The following is a 24,532-nucleotide window of genomic DNA, read 5'->3' on the forward strand; positions in this document are numbered from 1 at the left end:
TCTTGCATTTGCTAAGATTTGTTTTGTGGCCTAACACATGGTCTATCCTAGAAAATGTTCCATATGAGGTTGAGAAGAATGTGTATTGTGCTGCTGTGGATAGAATGTTCTGTATATGTCCATTAGGTCCATTTGGTCCATAGTGTTGCTTAAATCCTCTGCTTCCTTATTGATTCTCTGTCTTGATGATCCATCTATTGTTGAGAGTGGGGTATTAAAGTCTCCAACTATTATTGTATTACTGTTTATTTCTCCTTTTAATTCTGTTAGTTTTTGCTTTATATATTTAGGTGCTCATACGTTGGGTGCATAAATATTTATAATTTTTATATTTTCTTGATGTATTGACCCCTTTATCATTATGTAATAACCTTTTTTGTCTATTTTTTCCATTTGTAGTTTAAAGTATATTCTGTCTGCTATAAGTATAGCTACCCCACTTCTTTTGGGTGACATTATTTGAAATGTTTTTTTTCTATTCCTTCAATCTTCTTCTAGCTTAAGGCTAAGGTAAGTCTCTTGTAGGCAGCATATTGTTGGATCTTGTTTCTTTCTTTCTTTTTTTTTTTTTTTAAAGATTTTATTTATTTATTTGACAGAGAGAGACACAGCGGGAGAGGGAACACAAGCAGGGGGAGCGGGAGAGGGAGAAGCAGGCTTCCCACGGAGCAGGGAGCCCGATGCGGGGCTCGATCCCAGGACCCTGGGATCGTGACCTGAGCCGAAGGCAGACGCTTAACGACTGAGCCACCCAGGCGCCCCTGGATCTTGTTTCTTTTTATCTTTTAAGCCATTCTATGCCTTTTAATTTCAATGCCTTTTAATTTCATCTATTTGTATTTAAAGTAATTACAGTTGATATTTGAACAATGCAGGGGTTAGGGATGCTGACCCCCTGCATAGTCGAAAATCAGAGAATAACTTTTGAAATTTCCAAACTTTGGGCACCTAGGTGGCTCAGTTGTTTAAGTGTCTGCCTTCGGCTCAGGTCATGATCTCATGGTCCTGGGATTGAGCCCCACATTGGGCACTGCACTCAGTGGGGAGTCTGTTTCTCCCTCTCCCTCTGCCATTCCTCCTGCCTGTGCTCTCTCTGTCAAATAAATAAATAAATAAATCTTTTAAGAAAAGAAACTCCCAAACTTTATCTACTAATAGCTTACTATTGCCCAGAAGGCTTACTGATAATTTAAACAGTCGATTAACACGTACTTCATATGTATATGTATTACATAGTGTATTCTTACCATAAAGTAATCTAGAGAAAAGAAAATGTTATTAAGAAAATCATAAGGAAGAGAAAATACATTCACGGTACTGTACCATATTTATTGAAAAAAAATTGTGTATAAGTGGATCCTTGCAGTTCAAACCTATGTTGGTCAAGGGTCAACTATATTGATAAGTAAAGACTTAACTATTGCCATTTTGTTAATTATTTTCTGGATGTTTTGTAGATCTGTTGTTCCTTGTTTCTTATCCTGCTATCCTGTTCGTGTTTTGATGTCTTTTGGTATCATGCTTTGACTTCTTTATTGTGTTCTTTTGTGTAGTTACTATAGGATTTTTCCTAGTGGTTACATGATGCTTACATGTAATACCTTAAACTTAAAACAACTTATTTTAAACTCATAAAAACTTGGGGTACCTGGGGGGCTCAGTTGATTAAGCATCCAACTCTTGGTTTCAGCTCAGGTCATGATCTTAGGATCATGAGATTGAACCCCATGTCAGGCTCCATGCTCAGTGCAGAGTTTGCTTGAGATTCTCTCTCTCCCTTTTCCTCTGCCCTTCTCCCCACTCATGCTCTCTCTCTCTCTAAAATAAGTAAATAAATCTTAAAAAAAAAACAAACTCATAACAACTTAACTTTAATGGAATTAGTAAACTTTACAGTTTTATTTTTCCTCTCCCTCACATTTTAGGTTATTGCTGTCATAATTTACATGTTTTTTTTCATATTGTATAACTAATAACAGATTATTGTAGTTATGGTGACTTTTACTACATTCTTTTTTTTTTTTTTTTAACTTTTAACCTACAGGTTTTTTTAGGGGGGAAGGGCAGAGGGAGAGGCAGATAGAGAATCTTAAGCAGACTCCATGCCTAGCATGGAGCCCTATGTAGGGCTTGATCCCACAACCCTGAGATCATGACCTGAGCTGACATCAAGAGTTGGATGCTTAACTGACTGAGCCACCCAGGTACCCCTAACCTAGAGTTGTAAGTGAATAATGTACCACTATTACCATATTGCAGAATCTAACTATGACTATATATTTACCATTACCAGTGATATTTATAATACCTTTTTATGTTTTTATATTGTTAATTAGTGTTCTTTCACTTCCACTCAAAGAACTCCCTTTGGTATTTATTGTAAGGCAGGTTTGGTGGTGATGAATTCCCTCAGCTTTTGTTTGTTTAAAAATGTCTTTATCTCTCTTTTGTTTCTGAAGAACAGCTTTACCTGGCATAGAAATCTGGGTTGACGGTTATTGTCTTTTGGTATTTTGAATGTCATTCCATTCTGTCCTGGCCTGAAAAGTTTCTGTTGAGAAATCCACTGATAGTCTAATGGGGCTTTCCTTGTATGTAACCTCTTTCCCTTCTTTGTTGCTCTTAAAATTCTTTTTTTAGTTTTGACTTTTGACAATTTACTTATAACATGTCTTGGTGTAGCCCTATTTAGGTTCAACCTACTTGGGATCCTTTGGGCCTCTCATGGATCTAGATGTCCATTTCTCTCCCCAGGTTTGGGAAGTTTTTACCCATTATTGCTTTAATTTTACTTTCTGTTCCTTTCTCTTTCACTAATTCTTCTGGAATTCCTATAACGGGAATATTGTTTCTTTTCATTGTGTCCCATAATTCATATAGGCTTTCTTGACTCTTTTTTATTCTTTTATCTTTTTGCTCCTCTAATGGATAATATCCAATGTCTTATCCTCCAGGTCACTGATTCTTCTGCAAGGTCAGGTCTGCTTTTGAAACTCTCTATTAAATTCTTTAGTTCAGTTATTATTTTTTCAACTCTAGAGTTTCTCTTTTCCTCTCTCTTTTGATAGTTGCTATTTCTTGTTGAGCTACTTATTTTGTTCACGTTTTGTGTTCCTAATTTTGTTTAGTTGTCTGTCTGTGGTTTCTTGTAGTTCACTAAACTTCCTTAAGAGGATTATTCTGAATTCTTTACCTGACAGTTCACAGATGTCTGTTTCTTTAGGGTCAGTTATTGGTACTTTATTAGTTTTCTTTGGTGGGGTTATTTACTCAATTCATTATGATCCTTGATTCCTTCTGTTGGGATCTTCACATTGATTGTGCTCTTGCTCCAGACTTCACAGGTTTGTTTTGGCAGAGACAGTTCACCAGTCAGCTCAGTTTGGGTTTCTGGGTGTGTCTACTGGTAATGTCCTTGGGAAGGTGGGGCATGCTGTTATGGTCTATTTTTGGGCAAGGCAACTGTTTGAGCTCTTAGGAATTGGATGGGGATGTATGCCCCTGGCTAAGACCAGTCAGCTAATATGACTAGCTTGGTTTCCTACTCAAGTGAGGCTGTAGGATGTAGGATGGGCTTCACGGTTGTCGGGATTCTCTGGTCGGGCTTACTAGATGGTCAAGACTGGGTATTATATTCAGCCATCGATGAGGCTATGAATTAGTTCCCTGGACTGGCGGGGAAGCAGGACTGAACCTAGAGCCTGTACAACTCATTGTTTGGGTGCCCAAAGCAGGTTAGAGTGTACACTGAATTCCCTGGGAAGGTGGGGCCACCAGTTTTGCTCTGCTGAGGGTGGAAGCCAGGACTGTGCCTTCTGTTCAAGTACCGTTCTAGGTCGGGCTGTGGAATGGGCTCTGCTGCTTCCTTTTGGCTCTGGTTAGATTTCTTGGTTGGACAGGTTGAAGGTTGTGTTCAGGAATGAGTGGGGCTAGGAACCATTCCCTACTCTGGTGCAGCAGGAGCAGCAGCTCTAAAGCTGGTAAAGTTCTTTGGTTATTGTCTCAACTCAAGCCAATTGACACCCCAAGTTCCCTGACCGAACAGGGTCACTGGCTTTTCTCTGCAAACTATTGGCTTTGCCAGGACAGTTTTGCTAAGTAAATATGAAAATGGCATCTGGATGAAAACAAAACAACACAAAACACTGATAGATGTTCTATCACCTCCAGTGAAGGCACTGAAACCAGAGATGTGAATGATTCTTCTAGAGACGTTATGTAGAAAACAGGACCATGACATTGCAAAAATGAGCCACGATACTTTTCTAAATGATATCTTTATGTTCTAGGTTGGAGAGTATTATCATTTAAAATGTAGAAACATTTTATTTTTTACTATTTGTTCTAAGAATACTGTACAGTGTCTGAAATTTCCTCTTTTCTTCATATTATGAACCAGGGAGATTTTTTTGATGGAGAAGATTGCTAAAAGAGGTTAGGAAATGTGCTTTTTCGAGGTTCAATTCTCCATAAGAAAAGGCATAGACTACTAAATTATCCAAATAAAGTGGCATGGGCTATTAAATTATCCCTCCAGTTTTGGGAATTTATGGGTGAACATTCACTATGCAATACTGAATGTTCATACTGTAGATCCAGAATTTTTTAAAAAGCCATTTTGCCAGTAATCTGCTGTGAGGAAGCAGTGCAAATTCATTAAAATTTAGAAAAGTACATCATGTATCTATATCCTTAAATGACTGGCCCGTTTGGACTGAAATGAGTGATAATTTAGCTATAAATTCCAGTTAAGGTGGTGAACCAGTTAACGCAGTAAACAAATTAAGTGGGCTAAATTTTAAAAAATAGATTGGATGATTAAAGTAGATAGATCAAAATCAAAGAATGCATATTCCGGACATATCCTCCAAAATGAGAAATTTCTTGTGCTGCCATTTCCAAAGAAGTGAAGAAAGAGATGACAAACATATTTTGTAATTATTTGAGACGAATGTGTAACTTTTGGGGTATATAAAATAGGAAAGTAAGTGGAGAAAAATACTTGAATACAAATCTAGAGGTTTACAACAAAAATATTTTTTAAAAGCCTGCATATGTTTTGAATATTAAAAGGTCTTCCTTTCTCTTATTTTGGTTATGCCTTTTTAAATGGCTAATGGATTTATCAGTATTCTTAACCTGAGTCAGATGATTTGGCCCCTTGGTGATTTTTCTAGTGCCTCTGATACTTATTTCAACTTGTTGTCTAAGGAGACGGTATGTACTTAGTTTTTGCAGAAATAATTTGGAGGCTTTCAAACTCTTGAGTTTTAATATTTTTCATTTTGTTCCTTGGTTTTTCTTCCCCTTTGCCTTTCCCCCTTCATCTTAAAGTTTAAAATTAATCTCCCATTCCCACTTCTGTTTTTTTCTTTTTGCTTTCCTTTGTGGTTCACTTCTTTTCCAGTGATATTGCTGGGATTTCTTCTCTGCCCCACTGTCGCGTTTCTCTTTCATTTTTCTTTTATGCATTTATTGACTCTCCTTTATCCATAGCATCTTCATCTCTCCCTGTTCCTTTTTCTTTTATGGACATAGTCATGTTGTCTTCTTTCTGTGGGGATTTCCCAAGCTATTGGAAGTTTCAAACCAATATACGTTGATGGACAACTGATCTTTCATACAGTATGGGATTTCTACTTGGTCTTCCTCCTAATTTCTTGTCCACAGTTGCTCGGGCTTGCCCTCTGTCTTCCTCATGGATGGCAGCCCTGTCTTCTTCACTTGCATGTTTGGACCCTCCTTTGTCTGGCCGGCTTTGGTTATACCTAAGAAACTTGAGGTTGAGAGTTCTGCCTTGCCAACTTAACATGGGCATTTTATTTTATTATTATATTTGTAGATTTAGTTCTAGTTAGCTAACATACATTGTTGTATTAGTTTTAGGTATACATGGACATTTTAGTACATTCTTCTCATCAGCTAAATACATGGTACCTCCCCACCCATCCTTTTTGGAACAGACCTGGCTGGTAGCAAGAAGACCCCTTAGATGGGAGGCACTGTGTGCATGTTGAGTCGACAGACAGACAGACAGACAGGGCTCAGACAGGGGCCCCCCGCTTATACTGTGTGTGTCACCCTGGCTAAGCCCCTGGATTCTCTGCACTTCTTTGTCTTGTTGGAGAGGAGGGTTTTTGTATGAATTTTGTACCTGGAGTACTTCCAGTAAGTTTTCATTCCCTCTGTCCTCACCTGTGGTAGCGACCTCAGAGAACTTCAGGCAGTACAAGTTGGACACAGTGGACACCGTGGATGTGGCAGAAGCGAGGGGGGGTAGAGAGAACGCCATTGCCCTTGCACTGTCAGTGTGTCCAAGCAGTATTACTGCCCATTTCGTTTCAGCTTGACACTGACCCTGAGGTCTGGTGAAGACCACCGGCCCCTCAGCAGGGAACTGGGGCATCTCTTTGGGCCACTGCCGCCGTGTGATTAATTTGGGAGGGAAGAAATGTGCACTAAAAAGCCACGTGGATATTATGAAGGTAATGGCTAGTAAGAGATCATCCTGAGTGTGGAAAATTGGAGCCATTCAGCCTCGTAGAAAGGAGGAGTTTTATGTTTCATTCCCCAGTTCAGAGAAAAGAAAACCTTTCCTTTTCTTTTCGTCTTTGTTGTTGTTGGCAAGACTCTGTAAGACTGCAACTCACATATAAGACACACTGGGCCAACTTTTCAAAGAGCCTCTATACTTTGCATGTGTTAGATTTTTCATGCATAGCTACAGCTCTGGGTGGTGGTGGAGCTTGTGGGGTGGAGGGGAGGGTGGGCACAGATGGGTTTTTCACATTTGCCACCTCACTTTGAATGTGTAAATGTACTAATTTTGTGAGATTTGGTTTTCTGAAAAGTGGAGTTCCTGAAGCAGACTTATATCTAGAGCACTGTCGTCTTTAAGTGAACAGTTCTGAAAACGATCAGGAATCTGCCTGTCTGCCTGGACAGTGGCAAGAAGGTGGTGGATTATTTGAAAGAGAAATCAGCCAAACAAGAGTTCCGAAGTGTCTTGCAGTTTGTGTGGGCTAGACATTAGTCTTGCAGTTGCATGTCATGCCTTTTTCCTGGGCACTTTTTGTCTCAGACGGACCTTCACTAGGGAATGATTAAATGTCTCAAAGTTAGTGATTTGATAACAGGAAGCCTGGCAGGTTTGATTTATTATCAGAAAGACCTAAATTCCTTCTTTCCGATGTGACCCCCAGTAACTTTAAACTCCCTAGTTTTGTCAATCTGCCATCAATGTCTGTTAGGATAGAGAAGGTTATGTTATGGGAGAAAATACCCATCAAAATCTCAGTGGCTTAAAACTACAAAAGTTCATTTCTTTTTTCTTTTTTTGGTTCTGTGTCTTTGCTATTTTATTTATTTATCTTAGCTTTCATTCCAGTATAGTTTCTAAAACTTTAATTGCAATATAGTTAACATACAGTGTTATATTAGTTTCAGATGTATGATATAGTGATCCAACCCTTCCATCCATTGCCCAGTGCTCATCACAACAAGTGCCCTCCTTAATCCTCATCACCTATTTCCCCCACCCCAGCCCCCACCCCAAAAGTTTATTTCTTGATCCCATTGCATGTCCACTGTGAGGCAGAAGGGGTGACAGCCAGCTGTAGACAATTAGGGACTCAGAATGATGGAAGCTCCTCTCTGCACCTGTTTCCACACTCACCATAGCGGGAAGAAGGGGACATGGCGAGGCTTGCCCTGGCTAAGTCTTCTGCCTAGAGGTGACACCTGCCACTTCTCACATTTCATTGGTCAGAAAGTCGCATGACCACACTTCACTTCAAAGCAGCGGAAGGGACATTCAATCCTACATCGAGCCTAGGAGGAGAAGAGAAATTAATAACTCGCCTATGACTACCTCATCAGCCATTAGACATCGTCATGCAGGGAAGGGATTTGTCTTGTGTTTATGGTAATTAGCACGGCCAGTGCTGATTTCTCTGCCCCGGACATTTCTGAGCGTTGGTAAAAAAGTGTTGTCACATATTTCCACAGTTGTCCTCATGAAGTGAATGTTCTGCATCCTTGGAAGCTTATAATACAGCAGCTTCAAGGACTATTGATACTTTGAAATGCTTTTGGTGACAATGTTTATGATGAAAATAATAGTGAAGAATAAAAACTTACCCACAGAGAGAAATCCATCCCTTAAGCAGTGCTTTAACTCACTCTTTCTTTTGAAAGTGTCTTTCAAGTCTTAATCAAAGGACAACATCTTTATGACCAAATTAATCAACATTTGATGGATAAGGAAGTTAAGGATCAGAGAAGATAAACTTCTCGGGTCTCTACGATAGAAGTTAAAGAGTTGAATTCATGTTGGGGGATTTTACTGTAGTCATCCAAACCACCTCCACCACCACCCTCAGTACAGACCACACTCCCCACCCCCCCACCCCCCCCACCATCACCACCACCCTCCCTACCCCCACCATCACCACCACCCTCCTTACCCCCACCATCTTTACCACCTTCACACTACAACTACTACCACCATCTAGTGTTATAAACGCAAACCGTATGACCCAAATAATGTTTCTTTTCAGACCAATCAGGGGGACCATAAAATTAGGTAAGATTTTTAGCAATTAAGTTTTTTTTCCTTATACATTTCATGATCCAGGAATTAAAAAGGTCATGGAAGAAGAGTAGCAACTTAGAACTACCTTGGGGACTAGGCTTGGACTAAATTTGTCTTTCTCCCTCTTCAATTTGTCTTCTTATTTTTCCCTTTCAATTGTCTTCCTGGGGTACTTTTTCTCACCCCTTTATTTATTTATTTTTTATCTATTTAAAGATTTTTATTTATTTATTTGACAGAGAGAGACACAGCGAGAGAGGGAACACAAGCAAGAGGAGTGGGAGAGGGAGAAGCAGGCTTCCTGTGGAGCAGGGAGCCCGATGCGGGGCTCGATCCCAGGACCCTGGGATCATGACCTGAGCGGAAGGCAGACGCTTAACGACTGAGCCACCCAGGTGCCCCTCTCACCCCTTTAAACTTGAAAGAGAACCAGCACTAAAAAATGCCACACTCCATAACCCTCAGGACCCAGAAAGGGGCGGTGTGGTAGTGTATTATGGTAGCACTTACTTTACTTAGGTATAGCCGTTTGAAGAGCACAGATGTGACCAGGATTTCTAAAGTTGGGGCTATTTTTCCTAGCAGACTCTGCTTAGAAACCAGCACGGGGAAGCTAGAAGGACAAGTCCGAAGCAAAGTGGCACAGTTGCCCAGTGAATCAGAGGGATTTGGCAGAATCATTGCAATCAGCAGGTCTCACTTCATGAATTCACCTGTCTGCCTTGATTTGGGTGTGATGCTCCAGGCCTCTGGAATAGTGTTCAGAGTGGGCTTTCTTTGGAGGTGATTCTCACTGGCCCCTGAACTGTGGAGATCAAGGTTCTGTCTTAGCCTGTCTGGCTAATGTGGGGAAGGATGGCATCTTGGACCCTTGCCCATGGCCTCTGTAGTGTTACCAACCTTCTGCAAGGCCTCAGGCATTTGTGTCTTTAAACACCCTTGCTGGCTGAGGTAGTGAGGGAGGGTAGAGAGATTCTGGCCCAAAGCTAACACCCTAGAGCTTTACTAACCCCCTTCCCCCCACCCCCAAATATTAACAAAACAAGAACGTTATCACATTACCAATCTGGGCTGCAATTGAATATTTGCCAAGAATTCCATGCTTCCACCTCACATAATACATTTTATTTTTCTTTTGGGGATATGTTTTCTGAATCAGTTTACTTCTTCGTGGTCCAATAATCACCAAATGGAATTCTCTCCATCTTTCATCTTTCATCATTAGGGGAAAAATACAGTATCATTTTCTGGCAAGAAATAAATATCTCAAAATGAAAGACAATATTTAGTGACCAAAAAAAAAAAAAAAAATCCCTGAAGAGCACTACTTTTCTGATGAATCAGAGCTGGAAGTGATTAAGGGCTCAGTGCATTAAAACAATGAGCACTCATGTCCATTCCTTCATTTTCATAAGAAAATCAAACATCCTCTTTTAAGGAAGTGGGGGGTTGCTTAACGAATCTTTCAAGTGAGCTATAGATAAGTGCATTGGCATGGTTTGAGGAAACGCATAGAGAAAATTAAAAATATTTATTTTATTGAACTAATATTCCCAGTTGGAGATTAAGGTAGAAAAATGGAGCCTACAACTATAAGGTGGATGCTATTTGGCCATTTAGTTTCCATTTATTTTGTTCCTAACTGTCAACTTGAACTTGAGTAGAAGTTTTAAATTGTAACTTACTAAGTGCTTAGAAGAGTGTTACTTGTATATGAGATGGGGTTGTCTCAGATTGTATTTTCAGGTAAAAATATGTGTGGTTTGATTTGATTTGAATTGGTGAATTTTTTTTTTTTATATGTCCAGAATTTGAAATTCCTGGGTATCTTCAGGTTGAGTAACATTTTGCTGTGTTGTAGAGAATTATGATTTCATGATTGTGTGAGTTTGGAAAGTTTCTTATGCCATTTAGTCATGGATTTCAAAAGAAAACATTTTAAAGGCATTATTTGGGGCGGGGGGAGCTCAGTGGTGCAGTCGGTTAAGCATCCGACTCTTGGCTTCGGCTCAGGTCCTGATCTCAGGGTCATGAGATCGAGCCCTGCGTCAGGCTCCACACTCAGCAGGGAGTCTGCCTGAAATTCTCTCTCCTTTCTGTGCCCATCCTGCTCTTGCGCACACACACTCTCTTTCACTCAAATAAATAAATAAATCTGTAAAAAAAAAAATAAAGGCATTATTTAGGAATCAGGGCTAGCTGTTTTCATTTCAGGCTGCTACCTCTTAGCTATTGGATCCGGACATATTATTCCAACCTGGTTGTGGTCAGTTCAGTCATCAGTGTCTTCTTCCCGGATGGACAAATGTAGTACTCTTTATTTTAGATTTATAAGGAAAGGGATATCTGGAATGCAGACCTGTCACATTGAGACAGTCACGTTTGCTCAAGAGGCAGATAGTAGCTACCATAGTTAAGCTTCCATCAGTAGTTACTATGTTCCAGGCAATAGACTAAGGAATTTATGTCCCTTATTTCTTGTGGAGACAGTTACTGTTTTGTAGTAACTATAATTATCATCATTTTACAGGTGAGGAAATTGACCTCTCAGAGAGGATACCTTACTTTCTCACGAGCCCCTAGCCGGCAAGTGCCAGAGCTGGGGTTATCCTGGTAGGTGCCCCGTTGGGCAACCCCCCCCCACCCCGGCCCCTATGTTGTGGGGCTTCTCTTCCAGTGGCAGAGACCCAGGTGTTTCAAGATGGTCTTAAAGCTCCTGGGGCAGAAGGTGATAAATGCAAAAGCAGGGTTACATCCCCGTCCTCTTCCAGTTCATAGAAATTCTCCTGCAAAACAACCATGCATTTGCAGGCCGGCTTGTCCATGGAAAAGCTGGAGTGGGCACACGTTCAATTCAATTCCCACTGTGCTTTCTCAGAGGTTCTTCCACAAGATTACAAAGACTGGGAACCTAGCCTATTATTATTAATAATTTTTAAAAGTTATTCTGGCTTCTTTCAGGGCCATATCAGTTTCAAAGATCACTGTCAGGGTGGGAGCAACAGAAGTTGAAATGGCCTGAATGCTAAATGTAGCCTGAGAGCGGAAACTTTGTTCTTCAGAGTTGAAAAGTCGGTGGAATATTCATAGAAATGTAATATGAGCACAGGATACCGAGTCAGTGTCAAAACTTTGTTCCAAACCATATTTGCTATTTGTAAAACTGGCTCCTCAGGGCCCGGCTGGGGGATGAGAGGGCAAATGGATTACAGCATGCCCTGAGTTGGGGCTGTGGGTCGGGGGCTCCCTTCCCCATGGGACTTTTCTCCACAGGAATTAGGGTTCAGGGGGGCAAAGGTAATGGGGTCCAGCCCTTCTAGGAGGACCATCTCTGCCTCGCATACAGAAACCATCCTGCCTCAAATACAGAAACCTTTCCACAAAGGAAAGATTTGTGCCTGAGTTTGAAATAGAAACTGTGGAGGGATCTATGTAATGTTTTGTACATGCCGAAGTGACACCGTTTGCTTTTTCCTTGAAGTTCTCCTGATCGAGATATTGATTAAAAAAAAAAAAATCATGGTGGCATAGATCCCAGTGAATATCATCTTCAGATGCTGGAGTTGTATCTTAAAACTAACCAAAGGACTCATCTACTGATGACCCAAATTTCCTTTCAAGAATTAACAAATTCTTTCTCGATTCCCAGCCCCCCCCCCACCCCGTGGAACTCTACTCATCTGTAGTTAATCTAAGAATTAACATTTAGCAAATTACTGCCTTAAATGAGGTATGTGCCTGGTGGCTTAGTTGATGAGAACCCTGTGCTAATGAGATCATGAGTTCAGTCCTCAGGAGAGCTGGTTCCCTTCACCATGGTCCCTGTCTGAACCCCAGCCAGGCCTCCAAATGCACACTGCTCACAAGTGGCCTTTTGGGGGAAGAATCAACACAAATTCTTCATCATTTGTGGGAAAAAAACCAACTCAAAGCAAATGCCTTGAATTAACTTAGGGCATGACAGCGATCCTATGGGCTAACGAAATGGTACCCTAGAGGCTGCGAGGGCTTCTTGCAGACCGTGGAGGTGCCACACTTCCTGGGGATGGCTTCCGGGCTGGGAGAACAGATGTGATGTGTGCAGGAGGCTCCAATCCTGCAAAGTTAACGGGGGACTGTCATGTAGGAAGGGTAGGAGGCTGGATGCTTATCCGTGGGGCAGACTCAGAGGGACACTTGCAGCGAGGGGGAGTTTTGTTGAACTTCCACGAATCACTTATTTAAAAGACAGATCATTCGGGGCCTTCCTTTTAATGTCAGTAGTCATGCAACCCATGGGACCATTTCTCCCACAGCCAGGCCACTCCAGCCAATTGTCTCAGGCAGGCAGGAGACACAGTTGCTAAGAGCTTGAAGAGCAGGGGTGGTTCTCACTCTCTCACTTTCTCTCCATTTTCCACTCTCACAAACCACCTTTTCAGAGCCAGGTCCAGGTCTGAGGCTAAATCTCACCCAAGCATGACCGGATGCATTGATATCCTCTGAGGCCATTTCTTGGGGTTAGGGAAGAATAATGCCTAATGAGCTCCAGCTGTGCCCGGGGGCATTGCCTGTTGAAACCAGCAACCCCCACTGGCTTTCTTCCATTTTCCAAGAATACCTTCTTCAGGGCAGTGGCCACCTCTTCTTCTTTTTTTTTTTTTTTTAATTTTTAAAAACTTTAACTACTGCATCCTTATCACCTAGCAGATTTCTTTGTGTATAGAAGTTCAATAAATATTTGTTGAATATTCAATTGTGCAACTGTTTCCATTTAGACAAAGGCAATGTTTTAAATGTTATAGTCTTATTTTTCTCTTTGCAAAATTATATGTGCTTGCTGGAAAAAAATTAGAAAATAGAGAATAAATATCACCCATAATGTCATCACTTGGAGATAGCCTTTCCTGGCATTTTGGGGTGCATGATATTTACATCTGTATGCATATCTATCATCTACGTGGGACTCAGACAATACGTATTATTGTGTAATCTTTTTTTTTTACTTATCTAAAAATCTTTGCATGACATTATATATTGATATTATATATTCTTCCACCTTATTACCTTTAATTTTTTTTTCAGAGCATTTTATTGCATGACTGGACTTCAGCTTAATCAGTCACATATTAAAATCTCCTTGTAGCTTAAACTTTCTGCATAGCTTTGTTTATTTCCTTGGGACAAATTCCGACAGGAGGAATTGCATGGTTCCACGGTTTTCTAATTCGCTGTGTGTTGGCAAGTTGTGGGTCAGAGAGGTGCCCCCAGTATGAACTCCTGCTTGCAACAAACAATGTAGGGTATTGCCACTCTCCTCCCTTGCTGAACAGCATTATCAGTCTTTTGTATATTCGCTAACTCATAGGCAGGAAGATATCAGTGTGCTATCCTTTGCTTTTCCTTTATCAGTAGTGAAGCTGAGTATTTTTTCGTGAGACCATTTTAAAGTCTACTTTGCAAGGTGACTGTTAATGTCTTTGAAAACCCATGTATTTTGGGGGCTAGTATTCCTCTCTGTTTCAAAAGGTTACTGTAAGAATTAGTTGAAGCAATCTATTTGAGAAAGTTTGCAACCTACAAAGCAATACACAAATATGTTGATCAGATTTGTGACCCAGTAGGGTGAGGGTCAGAAGGAATGGTCACCTGAAGGCAAATGGGCTGAGTAAATGGGTTCCAAGCAAAGGCCTGGGTGAGCTTTGCCAGAGGAGGGCGGGGGGAGGGACACCTGTGAAGAAAGGGAAAGGGAAAGGGAAAGAGGACGTGGCCTGAAGATTTGTTACTTTGAGAAGGTCACTGGAAATAGACAAGGTCAGAGATAGTACAGGGCTGGCAGCTCCAAGCGGGAGCCAATTAGACACAGAAGGGAGCCAGATGGGCGGGAGAGCTATAGGAAATGAAAGAGATGGTTCCCAGGGGTGGTCTGTGGTCTCCCTGGGGGGTGGGGTGCAGGCATCTCCTTAGATGTCCCTAAACCAGCAACGGAAAAGAGAAACACCAGCACACTGGAGTCCAGTGTGACCAAGACAGGCGTGTTTAAGAACAGGAAGGGAGACCGGTGCCACTGCACACAGGTGTGGTCATCTGCCCGGAGCACACCTGTGCTTTCCTGTAAATCCCGGGAGTCACCACACCTGAGAGAGGGAAGCGAAATGCACAAATCAGTGGTAATTAAATAAAGATAAAATACGGCACTAAAACTGCCCCAGCACGTATATGACCCCACTTATGTAAAATTATATATAAAGATATGTAATATATCATTGCAAATATAGGTTGTAAACATATGTATTACTATATAGAGAGCGTGTGTGTGTGTGTGTGTGTGTGTGTGTATTACTATATACATCAAATACATGGATATAGGCATATGTATGCTTGCCCATGGTCATCTCCAGAGAGTGGTAATGAGGCGAGACAGGGAGAAGGACTTATTTTTGCTTTTCCTCACATTTTTAAGTGTTTCACTTGTTCCAACAAATATGTATTCGTTCTCTAACTTGTACATGGTCGAATAAAGAAAAAAATGGTTAAGCCGAGAAAGACGTGTGAGGTGAGGATGGCCTGCCGCTCTCCCCTGGGCAGCGTGGGTGGGGATCGGTGAGGGCAGCAGAAGCTGAGGTCCCGGGCTGTCACCGGAGCCCCTGCCAACCTGGACAGAGGAACCCCTGGAAGCGCCTGAGAGTCATGCTTGGGCCCGGCAGGGCGCCGAGCTCGCTGGCATGTCACACTTAGATGACAGGGAAAGCCGTGCCTTCTTGGCAGGCAGGACTCTAGCCAACAGGTAAGACATTTCCAGGCCACCTGTTTCCAGATCAGGTGAGCATGGCCACCTGGCAGGGCGGAGGCACGGGTTCATTGCAGGGGAAAGAACTTGAGCTTGGTGCAGGAGGAAAAATGAGAACTTTTCTCCTTCAGTTCAAGGGCTGCCAGTGCAGCCATGAAACAAAGTATCTGACTGGGACTTTTTGTTATTTGACATCAGGTAAAGCTGCTTTAAGGCAACACCGTTTCCTGCCTCCTTTGTGTTCCCCTGTTCTGCGGTCTGGAGACAAAGTCAGGGAACAAGACTGAGCTGATCTCTGACTTCCTAGAGCTACACTTGAGTTGGGGAGATGGATGGATGGCACACGAGGGACCGAACAGAGAGAGTGTCACACATGGTAAGATTGCTCTGAAGGAAACCAAAAGGCGTGGCAAGCTCGGGGCTGGGCTATTTTGGATCTGGAGGCAATGGAAGGTCTTTTGGAGGAGAGGACATTTAAACTGAGTCAGGAATGAAGAGAAGGGGTCAGCAGTGAGTAGCCAGCTGGCAGAAGGGGGACCGGAGAGGCGGGACTCCAGCTCAGCCTGTTGGCCGAATGTCTGGAGAGCAGAGAGTGTGGGGAGCTGGTGAGGATGAGGTTTGAGAGGCCAGCAGGCATCCGATCATGCCTGGAACCCATAGGTGGGTCATATCTGGATGTTTGATTTTATCCTCAGTGCGAAAGCAAGGTAAAGTGTGCTTAGAAATCTGACATAATGATGCAGCACCCAAGCTTCACCTCAGCATGTGTAGATTTGTTGAATGAGTGCAAGATAAATAAATGGATTAATGTTCCAGGGTCAGAAAATGTCCCATGTTCATTTTATTTTATGATCTTTTAAATTTTATTTTATGTATTTTATTTTAAGCTATGGTTTTGACTTCTATTACATGAGCAATCACCCCCATTTCGATTTATTTTCACAAAAGACCAAGCCACGGTGATGTGAATGAAGTCTGATGCTGCGGAGCGTGCCTGAAATCAAAGGAAAGGTTAATGAGACGCCGTCTCCACAGCATGGAGTGTATGAAGCGCTTCCACAAATGGGATGCCGTCCATCTTTGTCATCCCCCGGCATGCTGGGCTGAGCAGGTGCTCCTGCTGTCTCCATGGTATCTCCAGATGAGGAAACCATCTCAGAGAAGTGAGACAAGACTGGGTAGGGCCATATCCCTGTGAAGCCAGCAGGCATCTGGGAGTTAATGTGAGGTAGAGAACAAGAATGGACGTTGAGCTTGGGCGGATCTGGTTTCCAGACCAGGCCTGCACTTAGCCGTGGTGGGGCTCTGGAATAGACACCCTACTGTATGATTTCCATGAGGCCCACTTTCCATTTTTAAAATGGGGGTAATACCATTTACCTCATAATATATTGGTGTGGATTAAAAGAGAAGCATTAGAATATCTGGCACGCAAGCGACACTCAAGAAATATTAGTTTCTATGTTCCTTTACCCGCAAAAATTTATTGAATCCTTCCAAAAATAGAACATCCTTTAGAGTAGAATCTTACCCATTTCTTTTTTGTTGTTGTTGTGGATGGGACATCCAAAAGGATGTTAGGGTTTTTTTTTTGGTTTGTGGTAAGCTGACTCTGCATTTTAAAAGGGAAAAGAAGGAAATCTGTAGTACCTCAAACAATGAGCCTTTTTAAAGCCTGCATTCGACTCCAATTTCAAAGAATATTCTTATTAACATACTTTCTTATAAATGGAGCGCTACTCATCAAATATTTATAAGTAGTAGCCCGAGAAGCCAGCACAGTGCTTGGCAAACCTGGGGACATTTCCCACGTGCGCTGTGGGATGGCGTAGGCAGGGGAGACCCTTTAATTTTGTGACATGGTTTGGGGGCTCCAGCGTGAGCTCCTCTTGGCATGGTTTCTTCCTGCTCTGGGCCTGTTCTGGAGCCTTTCAGGACTCCCACGTAGACTGTCCTTGCAGGCAACTCCCTTTGAAGTCCCCGGGAGCTCTTTGAATGGAAAACATACAGAAGGGGGGTGTTGATGCAAATAAGCATCAGACCTGATACACGTGGGGGAATAAAAGGTGCTTCTCACCCCAAATATTAGCTCTTTAGCCCAGAAACTGTGGTTTGATCATTAAATAAAAAAATCATCTCCCCCCCCCCCAATCTACCACCAAAGCTCCATCATCTGCCTTCGCTCAGGAAATGATAAACCTGCTAATTACCCGAGAGTTTTAATTAAGCAACAGATATAGACAGTGCAGGGCTCTGTTTTTACTTTAAACCTATCAATAAAATAAAATTCTCCATTCCAGAGCAACTTGCTAAATGAGAAAAAAAATAAACATTACTATCTTTTGAAATATCACTCATCGAGTGTGATAATTTAGAAAAATATCTCTATTAGAGATAGTTAGAGATATTTTTTGGTTGAAATTGCGGTCGCCGATGTAGCACAAAGCTGCAATTCGTAGACAGGTTAAGTAAATTAAATCACTCACTGTCTTTTTTTTTTCAATGGCTTTAAAAGTTAAAGGTAATTTGCAAAGAAAATGCTCAGTTTGAATTGGTTTGTAATATCTGTTAATGATCTTTAAAAAAATCCACTTATTCACAATCCGGTCCCTGAGGGAATTCCAGCGTGCTATCAGAAAAATTTCTTAAGTCTGAAATGTCATTAGCTAGTGATTCCTTTGAAGTAAAAAGCCCTGAAAAAATAAATTATATAAGGTATACAAGTGCACAGGACAATCACTTTGATGAATAATATCTGTGTTTTTCGTACCTAAAAACGCAACAATTGAAATCCAAGCTGCTAAATTATAGAGCTGTCTTCTGAATTACCTCGGTGGAGGTATGCCTGCTCTGTTTATTTCACACGTATATCGAGTTCTTCCATGTATTTATAGATTGTTGATGTAAAAACAGTAGTGTTGGAACAATTTTGATTATATTCATTGTGTTTACCTTTTGGAAACACACGGTGTTGCCTAAATACAGCCCCACAGGTGTTGCCGTCCAGAACTGAAACAATAGCCTGTTTCGGAGCCAGGTGCTCCGCACGGCGGGGCGAGTACCGCACAGCCCCGCAAATTGTCCAATATTGGATAACAGAGCTGTGAAATACTACACCGAAGGGGACATTTTCTTCCTGACCCTGGCTGGCTATCGTTTTTTTTTTTGCCTGGAAGCAGGGGAGTCTTTGTAATACGATATTAGTCAGTGTACCTACAGATGCTGGTGCGGCTGCTATAAATAGCTAATCTTTTTTTTTTTTTTTTTTTTTTGAGAGGAGTTGGATTTGAGTAAACCATTGGCTACAGGTTAATTATACATTTCGTAAGAAGGCATTTCCTTGTAGCCAGCCTAAATTTGTTACCTTTTAACCCTGCTTTTATATAAGGCTAGCCATGTATGAGCCCCCAGGAGGACCTTCATTAAGTCTTTATTTTATACATCGGGACTTTAACTTTTTGTTCTTCTCGCCCACTACTTGCCTCTTAGCCAAGGGACCCAGTTTTATTCATTTTTCCTCCAGGGGAAGGCATTCTGTTCTTCCTCGTCCAGCTGATTTATAATCACAGGCATGGTACTTCCGGTTTTCTGCTCTGTCCCTGACATCCGGAGAGCGCACTGAACATAGGTAAGAACAAGCCACTGATTGATTTTAATTAAGATATTCGGTAATATTTAGTCCATTTACTTCATCTAAGAAATGGAAATCAACACTTGAAACTTTCTGGGAAGCTTTCTTGGCGTTCTGTGTATGGAAGATTACAAAGAGTAGAAGCATTGGACTCAGTGTGTCATCCTGGAGAAGGCACGTCCTGTAACTACCTCCCGGGACAAGAAAGAGAATGTAGCCAACATTCCCGACTGCCCCCAGGACGGGGAGTCCCCTTTCCTCCTCAAAAATAACCACTCTCCTGATGTCCCACACCATAGATTTGTTTTTTGTTTTTGTTTCAACTTCATATGGATGGACTCCTATGGTAAGTGTTCTTTTGCGTCTGATTCTTTCTTTCAACATTGTATTTGTGAGCTGTATCTATGTTACTGGGCACAATTATATTTTCCTTGTTTTATTTCATTCCATTGTATCAATAATATACCACAATTAACCCTTTTGCCCTTGATGAACATCTGGGTTGTTGTCGGTTTTTGGCTATTTCAGAGAGCCACTATATGCTTTCTCATGCACGTTTTGGTGGGTGTGCATGCATTTCTTTTGGGTATGTAGACTCAGAGGGAAGTTACTAAATTGTAGGGCATGACCGTGCTCAGCTTTAATGATGTCGATATTCCAAAGAGGTTGTATCAGTTTCCACTCCCACCAGCGGTGGGTGAGAGATGTTCTGCTCTAATTCTTGTTAACTGGTATTCTTCAGTCTTTTTGATTTTGGTCATTCTGGTGGTATGTAGTTGAATCTCATTATGGTTTTGATTTCCCAGATTATTAAGAAGTTGAGGATCTTTTCATATACATTGGCCACTTGGAAATTTTGTGAATGGGCTTTTCAAGGGTCTTGTTCATTTTTCCATTACATTGTTCATCTTTTCTTACTGTTTTGTAGGGAATATTTATATATTCTGGATTATTATTCTGGATATGATCTTTTTTTTTTTTTAGAGAGAGAACACGCAAGCAGGGGTTGGGGGGAGGGGCAGAGGGAGAGAGGGAATCCCAAGCATGCTCCACGCCCAGAGCGGATCCTGATGCGGGGCTCTATCTTACAACCCTGAGATCATGACCTGAGCCGAAATCAAGAGTTGGATGCTTAACCGACTGAGCCACCCAGGCTCCCTAAGGATATGATCCTTTTTTGATTATATATATTGCAAATATCATATACCACTCTGAGTTTGACTTTTCACTCTCTATATGGTATCTTTGGATGGATAGAAGATTTTAATTTTTATGTGGCCTAATTTCCCAATATTTTCCTTTATAGTTAGTGCTTTCTATGTCTTATTTAAGAGAGCTTTGCTTATCCCATGGCCACGAAAATAGCCTTTTATATGATCTTCTGGAAGCTTTATTGTTTTACTATTCACATTTATCCATATGTCATTGATTTTTGCATATGGTGTGAGGTTGGGATCAAATTTGTTTTTTCCTCCATGATATCTACTTACTCTACACCATTAATGAAAAAGACTTCTTTCTCCAGTGCTCTGACATGATACATTGTCATAAACTAAGTACTCACTTTCTTATAGAATGATCATATGACACCCCCCCTACTTTATTCTGTCAGTATGGTGAGTTATTTAATAGGTTTTTGAATTTTTTTTTAAGATTTTATTTATTTATTAGAGAGAGAGAGAGAGCACAAGTGGGGAGGAGAGGGAGAAGAGGGTTCCTCAATGAACAGGGAGCCTGATGCGGGGCTCAATTCCAGGACCGTGGGATCATGACCCGAGCTCAAGATAGATGCTTAACTGACTGAGCCACCCAGGCACCCCAGGTTTTTGAATGTTAAACCAATCTTCCATTTCTGGACTAAACCCAACTTGGTTATGATGTATTATTTATTTGAAGTATTGCAGCATGTTTTGATAATTTTTACAACAATGTGTATGCGTGAAACTTACCTGTAGTTTTCCTTGAGTGTAATGTCCTTGCCAGATGAGTTATCAAGGTTTAGCCAGCTCATAAAATGAGTTGGAGAGGTGTCCTCTGTACATTCTTTAAAAAATTAAAACATAAGTAAGTCTAATCTAATATAGTTACTTAAAATATATGTAGTTTGTCCTGAGTATATTATTAGTCAAAGTTCTCCAGAGAAGCAGAACCAAATGTGTGTATGTGTGTGTATTTATTTATTTATTATAGGAATTGACTAGCACAATTATGGAGGCCAGGAAGTCCTACAATGTGCTGTCTGCAAGCTGGAGACCCAGGAAAACGGGTCATGTAACTCACCTCAAGTCTGAAGAACTGAGAGTCACAGGGGTCCACGTGGGGAGGAATTATGTAAATTCTAATTGGATTCTGAAGGCCCAAGACCCATAAGCTCTGATGCCTGAGGGCAGGAGAAGATGGATGTCCCAACTGAGTCAGAGAGAAAACTCACCCTTCCTCTGCCTTTCTGTTCTATTCAGGTCCTCGATGGATTGGATGATGCCCAATGCATTGGTGAAGGTGATCTTCTTTACTCATCTACTGGTTCAAATGCAAATCTCTTCCAGAAATACCCTCACAGACCATCCAGAAGTAATGTTTTACAGCGGTCTGGGCATCCCTTAGCCCAGTAAAGTTGACACATAAGAGTAACCAGCACAGTAAGTGTTTGTCACAATTTCTTTCATTCCAGGTTTCTGTATATTTTAACAGACTTGTGGCAGGAGACTGCTTTTGTGTGAGTTGCTTGGGGAAGAAAATGGAAGTTACACTACCTTCTGGGACTTGCAATCTGCTCGTGTGCCCAAGGCTGAAATTTGTTATTGCATCTCAATCCTGGGACCCACGATCAAGGCTCATCCTGGGTTTAAAGGAGGACCTGTAAGATGAGAAGCTTTTGGGACCTATGACAAGCATTCAGCTAAAACTCCTGCTCCCCCACTGAGAAACTTCAAAGCCAATTTCATCCACTTTTGACTCTTCAGTTACTGTTCCACAAAGGTTTTTTTTTTTTTTTAACTTTAATCCCCTTCAATACTGTTTATCTCATACCTTACCCCATCTCTCCATTCCTACTTGCTACTGTCCAAGTTCAAGGCCTTATCACCTCTTGTTTGGGCTATGGAATTTGTGGGACACCTAGTGTCCATTTCATCCCCTTCCCAGCCATCCAAGTGCTCACTCTAAAATGGGCAGCTGGCCATGTCAGTCCTTGTTGGAAACTGCCTGGTGGCTCTCCATTGCTGCATGTGAGGCAGTCCTGGCTCATGAACACGGCACACAAATTCTCCCCAAGACCTGGCTCTTGTTTACCTCTCCAGCACCTCTCTTGTTCCTCTTGGGTCTTTGCCTCACATTCCAGCAGCTCTACCTGCTTGCAGTTCCCAGTGTTTCCCCTGGGGTTCTTTGTGGCCCAGCTTTTGTGTGTGCTGATCTTTCTCCTGGGGATGGACTATCCATGTCTTTCTCCTGGGACATCCATTCTTTCACAATCAACTCAGGCCAGAGAACCTCGATCCCACCCAGCTGGGGCGGCACGGTCTCCTTTTTCATCCATGCCTCTGGCTTTGATTAGACTGTGAACTTCTTGAAGGCTGGGTTCAGATCTGAATCATTCCTCCATCTATAACTTGCTCTGTGCTGGAGGGTCACAGGTGTTCAATAAACAAGGATAGACTTAAACAGAAGGGGCAACACTTACTAGTTGACTAGTTTGGGATTCATTTCATCTTTTTTTTGGAAGCCCGAGATGGAACGCAATAGCCCAATGAGCAGGAGGGACACAGGGAGGCGAAGACTATGGAAAATCTGCAGATAGCTATCTCTTCCTGAACGACTGCATTCAGTTCAAATGATTAACACCCTTAGGATGGGATTCATTTTTTTGTAGAATGGATTAGTGACAAGGATTTTCTATAAAGATAGATTTTTTCCAGAGAAACAAATTTGAACACTTTAGTCCAAGAATTTAAATGAGGAAAAATAATCCTACTTAAAAGGTAATTTGACCAATATCCTTCCTCTTTTCTCTTATTAATAAAAGAGTTTACACAGAAACTCTATAAGGAATTGTGTAAGAGATTCACAAGGATCATTAAGGTCTCTACTAGACATTCACTTTCACTTTGTAAAATTGGCTATACCCTCAAAATGGTATCACATAAAAATGGACTTTCTGGGGCTCTTATATATGAATGGGTTTTAGTTGCACAGTGGTGCCATTCATTTTATTTGGCCCATCTATTGCAAGTACATTCTAAATTTGGCCTTAATTATTTTTCCTTTCACAAAAAATATTTTGTGGGATCTTTTTGAACCCTGACTACTTCCTTCTTGCCCCTTAAGACAGAATCCAGGAGTGTTACTTTTGTTCTCTTCTAATTAAAATAATTGCTTGGTTCCTTTTAACTAGATTCATGCAGTTATTAGCCTAATACATGGATGGGTGCCATGGGGTGCTTGAGAAACAAAATGAAAAGTGATCATGTAGCTTCACATGAAAAAGATTCTGTGGTGCCAAGGAGCATTATTCCTTTCAGCCAGCATTTTATAAGGGCCTTTAGTAAACCTGCCCCCCCCCATACCCTTACTAAAAGACTATTAAGTGAAAGAATGGTTCTATTTTCTCCATTAGGTAGACAGTGAACTCACTACAATTTGAAGAGGGGCACTTGATATGCTGGGCATGGCACAAAGACTGGGGGGCTGGTTTTAATCTCTGCCCCTGCTTTGTCTTTCAGAATAACTGCAATTGAAGGATAAATGCTCCATGTCTTCTCTGCCAGTTGGCGTTTATCAGAGGACACTGGAAGAAGAGGGACAAAGGTGCCTGGATGTATGTGTTCCTCAAGAGTTGTCACGACCCTGATTCTAAAAGGAAGTGGTAAAGTAATGTTTTTGACATCAAGATGATTCTGGAAGTGGATGCAGTTCAAGAGTTTGGCAAACACAGGCCTGCAGACTAAGTCTGACCTATTGCTGGTTTTTGTAAATAAAGATTTATTGGAACACAGCCACACCCATTAATGGATGGGTTGTTTGCCGCTGCTTTTGCGCTACAACGTAGAGCAGTAGCGACCTAAAAGATTTACTGTCTGGTTCTTTACAGAAAAAGTGTGCTGACTCTTGATATTGTTTATCCGATTCGCTGAGTACCTGTGAACTCACTACTCCCTGCCGAGAACGTATTTATAGGCATTTCGATGGCAGCCCTCATTTGATGAGATGCTGAGGGCCTTTCGTAATGTGCTTAGGTTATGGGTATTCGGTACTGGTGTATAGACAGCAGGAAGTGAGGCGGATTTGGGGCAGGACGTCATGGTTTGAGAAAGAGGCTCTGCCATTACTGTCTCAGTGGCAAGTCGCTGATCGTGGCTGGGCTCTTCCTGTTGGACAACAGGATTACTCTACTACTTGGAGAAGGTGCTGAGACTTCTGACGTGGTGTGCACCTTGATTTACTACTTCAAGACCTTATGGTCAACATTATGGACGTCTGCTTCCCAGCCAAAAGATGGGCACCCTTTGCCACCAGTTGGTAGTTGGATGGGTCAAGTGAGAGA

The 24,532-nt window shown here is 41.6% G+C and overlaps 1 long non-coding RNA gene across 12 annotated transcripts in view; it reads left to right on the forward strand.

Annotated features, from left to right (window-relative positions):
• The window catches only part of LOC118538545 (uncharacterized), a 109,042-nt gene that overhangs the window by 26,083 nt on the left and 58,427 nt on the right, over positions 1-24,532 (forward strand). For 11 of the 12 annotated variants that reach the window (XR_013441901.1, XR_013441898.1, XR_013441897.1 and 8 more), the window contains exons 2-7: positions 15,561-15,738; positions 16,311-16,540; positions 18,886-18,990; positions 19,095-19,339; positions 21,453-21,632; positions 23,712-23,854. This is a non-coding gene — a long non-coding RNA (uncharacterized LOC118538545). The remainder of the gene's footprint in view (positions 1-15,560; positions 15,739-16,310; positions 16,541-18,885; positions 18,991-19,094; positions 19,340-21,452; positions 21,633-23,711; positions 23,855-24,532) is intronic. The other variant, XR_013441908.1, reaches the window with a different exon arrangement.

The sequence above is a fragment of the Halichoerus grypus genome, chromosome 10, assembly GCF_964656455.1.
Source record: "Halichoerus grypus chromosome 10, mHalGry1.hap1.1, whole genome shotgun sequence".
In the NCBI taxonomy this organism is placed as follows: domain Eukaryota; kingdom Metazoa; phylum Chordata; class Mammalia; order Carnivora; family Phocidae; genus Halichoerus; species Halichoerus grypus.